This window comes from Rhineura floridana, chromosome 21 (genome assembly GCF_030035675.1).
Source record: "Rhineura floridana isolate rRhiFlo1 chromosome 21, rRhiFlo1.hap2, whole genome shotgun sequence".
Classification (NCBI taxonomy): Eukaryota; Metazoa; Chordata; class Lepidosauria; order Squamata; family Rhineuridae; genus Rhineura; species Rhineura floridana.
In genome coordinates, this window is record NC_084500.1 from 8,415,688 (window position 1) to 8,420,179 (window position 4,492).

The following is a 4,492-nucleotide window of genomic DNA, read 5'->3' on the forward strand; positions in this document are numbered from 1 at the left end:
GGCAGATTCTGGCTGCTTTCACACATGGGACTGACTGCATTAGTTTAATGAATTAAAATGGTAGCACTTCTGTTCCAATTTCTAAAAACCCTTTCACACTGCAGTACCTGTTGCGTTAAGGAACAACAGCTCTTTCAGCCGATATACCAGCAATTTGGCCAACTGTCATTCACATGGATTGTTTTTGTCCATCACCCCTTATTCACATGTGCACTGTTCCCCACTGTGTAGGAGGTCTAAGATTTCATCCCATTGCCATGAGAGCCCTCTCCCTTTAGGATCTGACTTTTTAAATGATTTTAGTTGTATTGGCACAGTGGTATCTGTGGGAAATGCTACTGCTATTGCACTGATGCTGGAATACCAGTACAATTTGCATCAGGCAAATAAACCCTGTGTGACTAAAGGGTGGGAACGCACTGCATGCTGGGATGCCTGTCACGTGAGCAGCAGCAGCTAGTGAAAAACTCCCACGATTTCCCAGGTTCCCAGCCTTGCTAACGGATTTTTCTGGTATCATTTATTACAGAAATTTGCGCTAAACTTGCACTACATTCCACTAGAAATCCAGAGCTAGCTTGTACGCTGCGTGAAAAGTCAAATATAATGCACAAATTACCAGGCAACAAATAGCCAGTATAATGGAATAAAGTGCAGTGTGAAAGCAGCCTCTGTGTAATAGGTTGAAATTCAGCCTTAGGGGTTTCTAATTTCTAATTTACAGCCCTATAGTATTGTTGTTCAACTGACAGAGCTGGAGCTGTATGTCTTTCTAGAGCCTCAATCTGTTATTGTTAAATGGACGATAAAGCAATTTGTTAGAAGTTAGTTCTGAAATGTATAATCCCATACAGTACAATTAAGCACCAACAGGCACATCCCACCAATGTTTCTTATGGCTTCTCTTCAGTGTCATGTAATGGTGTGTGGGGTTCAGTTGCTATAAAGACTACAAATAGTCATGTTAACAACCTGCAGTTTCACTTCACAGACGTCACCTCCCAGGATGATTTTTGCAAATACCCATGTTCACTAATATATATGTTTATATGAATTCTTTCCCCTAAGATATACATTTTTAAACACATTACTTGCCTGGAGAATTGCATTGGCTTGGCTTAGTATATTTGAACTGTGCCAATATCTAAATCACAACTTAAAGTTAGAGAAAATCTTAACACTGATTTATAAACACTGTGGTCTGTATTCTTAATAGAAGATTTGGGGAGATTAGAGAGGGATCAGTTTAGAGATTTGAGGCTTCCAAAAACTGGTTACTCAGATGAAAAATGTTACATTGTCAATCTAAACTTTTCTAATAACACTGACTGGAAAGCAATAGTATGTTATTCTTGGCTTCTGAAAGGCAGCTCTTTCAAAGCAGTCACGTTGTCTGCTCAACCCATGCTAAGAGTCAGCACTTGCAGCAGATGACAAAAAAGAGAAAATGGGGAGTAGATCTGTTGGAAGTGTTGGGGTGCAACTCAACTCACACTCAAGGCTATTGTGTCTGCAGGGGAAAGAGCAGACAGAAAGCAGAATCTCCATGCTTCCTAGACTGGACTTTGCCCTTCTAAACTTATTTAAAAGACTGAATGAAATGCATAGTTTTATTTTAACGGTACAACTTCTGGAAACATGTGCAAGCACCAGGTCCTCCAAACTTCTTGGATTCACAACAGTGAGAATTGTTGGCCCCTATCATTCCGGATAAGGATCTCCCTCTTGAAAGCTTGATCAACATTGTTCTGTTAATAAGCCATCAGTGCTTTGGAATGAGGCTGCTGAATTGCATATATATGTGTGCTACATGACCACCACCCTTCACACAGACTCTGAAGCTGACTCCTGCTCTCATTTCCGAAAAGAACTGGTTCAAGCAATTTGTACTGCAGACTTCTGAGCTCTGTCATTTCCAGAGACCTTCTGTTCACCTTAATGAGGCCATTCCCTCTTTTGCAGTAAGCAACTGCAGTACCAGTTTCCTCCCTTCCCAAAACCTGCACAATCTGGAGGGGTCCCTTAATCAGCATAGCACCTTACTGTCAGCGAGGGCAGCCTAGGGGGGAAAGGATCTAGGTGGGTTTTTTTGAGTAACCAGGATAAGAACATAAGAAGAGACTGATGGGTGAGGCCAGTGACCCATCTAGTCCAGCATCCTGTTCTACAGTGGCCAACCACATGCCTCTTCCCTGCTGCAGTTTCCAGCAACTGGTATTTGGAAGCATACTGTCTCCTCCAATTATGGAGGCAGACCATAGCCACCGATAGCTGCATCCTGTTGAAAGTGGGGCAAGAGCAACTCCTGTTTTGTTCTTTTGTTTAAGCTCCAGAAGGAAGATAGAGCTAGGGTCCTCCAGATGGACAGGCTTGTTTACCTTTTACCTGTGATGCTCTGATTGACTTCCTTCTGTCGCTAGACTGTGACATCTTTAGGGAAACTTACCTGCCCCTCCTCCTCCCCTTTCTGCTTCTTTGTCCTCCGACTGTCCGGGAGAGAGGAGACATTCCTTTGTCTCTGCTCTCTCCAAGCCATGAGGCTAACCCCTGCACCTGGGCATTATGCCTCCACCTTAACTAGTTAGTTAGAACTAGGTATGCCTTTTCTACCTACTATGTATTTCTATAAATAAAGTAGCTTTTCTTATTTTACTAAGTCTCAAGTCTCAGTGATGCTGATGCAGGGTAAAAGCCTGCTTTCTTAGGTAAACGCACGCACACGCTGGCACACTCGTGTTGGGTCAGAATTTGCGATCCAGTTCCCTGCAGAACTATAAAACACGTGCCTTGTAATGAAACAGCTTGAGCATCATGGGAAACTGAACCAAAGTGGCCTTTGAATGACTTTTGATATAAAATATCAGTTTATTTCCTGGTGACCTGACCCTTACCTACATTCCAGTGGCTCGAATAATAAAAGCCGGTTTAAGCTGGAAACATTACCATTATGCATTCTTGTATCACAACTATGCCTATAACCTTGCTTATTGTTACAAATGTGCCTCACATAGAAATGTTAAAAGTTATCCCGATGTCCCACAGACCTTGACTTGTAAAACCTTTGATATGCAAGCGTAGTAATTTCATGTCTGTCTCCATTTCGGGGCACCCGGTTGCAGCTGGGCCTCCTCTTCTGAGATTCCCCTTTGTCTATGGATGTAGAATGCTTATCTCAAGGACATGCGAAATATGCAGACATAGAGTCTGAAAGGCAATCTCAATGTTTCCACTTGTGTCCTTCCCCTACACCCCTTTTAACTCCTTCTACATATCTTAAGGTTGAAACAACTGCAATTGCTTCTTTTGTATTTATGATGCTACCCCAATATTGTAAACTTTGGGGAGAGGCTATATATACCCTAAGCTATCAATAAACGAGGTTCCCATGCTGCCCTGCTTTGGCTTGTAAGTATTGGGTCCCCTTTGCAAAGGAATTGTCTTGTCTTTATTTGATCTCTGATAGTGGGTTCATTTGCACTCAACTCCGCACTTTCTCGGGTGTAAGCGAGTTGGGGTTGACAGAGGCGACTCGCGTGTTGGGTTTGGACCTAACACTCGCATTTCAACATCTGGTGTTACTCTCTGCTTGCTGTGGTGCTGCTTTTAAATGAAATTAAGCAACACAACTACACACAGCGCAACACATCCTCCATGCGTATTATTATGCAAAGTTTATTTTCCTTTGCAGGGCATCCATGGTGAGCCATCAGCAGCTATCAGAGGCAGGGATGGAGGAGCAATTCAATTCAAAGGTTAAGCTATCTAATTTACATTTCCCAAAGCAATATGCAAATTGAAACATAGCTAGCCTTCAACATTCCCACTGCTCCGAGTTCGACAATGCAGTTCTCCAGCCAAATGATGTTTACAAAAATGCGTATACCAAAGGAATGTGCACATAAAAATGCATATATTCATGAAAATGACATACAAAAATGCATTATATTAAGGAAAATTGCTTACAAAATGTGCATAGTAGGAGACATTTGCCCCAAAATGCTGGTGAATTTCCATGAGGACTTGTCCACTGTTCATAAGCCTCCACTGCACACAGGTATACATACACACACATCTTTAAGGAAATGGTACAGAGGCAGAATTCAGCCACCTATGTTCAAAATCCCAGATTTCCAACTGGAATTAAACCAGGGTGGATCCAACCCATTACTTGAATGCCAGAACAATTATGAAATGGAACTGTTTCATCCCTGTTTCTAATAAACAATTTATCAGAGCTCCCCCGAGGGCAAGGGAAAAGGACTGAGTGCATTAAGGACGGAAAAGTTTCTATCAAAGATCCTTGCTACTCTGAAATGTTACAGCCTTCTTCACCCCAAAATAGCTTTATTCGCACTAAGGATATCCCCATTCCCACACAATGGGAGGTGTCATCTCACTGCCTAGAATAGCCAGTTTATGTTTTTCAATTGTGTTAGATGTGAATTCCATGACTGGAGAAAGTCGGCACAGCATCAGATGGAAATGGGGGAGG

At 42.3% G+C, this 4,492-nt stretch overlaps 1 pseudogene; it reads right to left on the reverse strand.

The window, feature by feature from the left end:
* Window positions 1–1,615: 1,615 nt before the first annotated feature.
* LOC133374262 (small ribosomal subunit protein uS9-like) lies at window positions 1,616–2,033 on the reverse strand (annotated as a pseudogene).
* Between the last annotated feature and the right edge of the window lie 2,459 nt (window positions 2,034–4,492).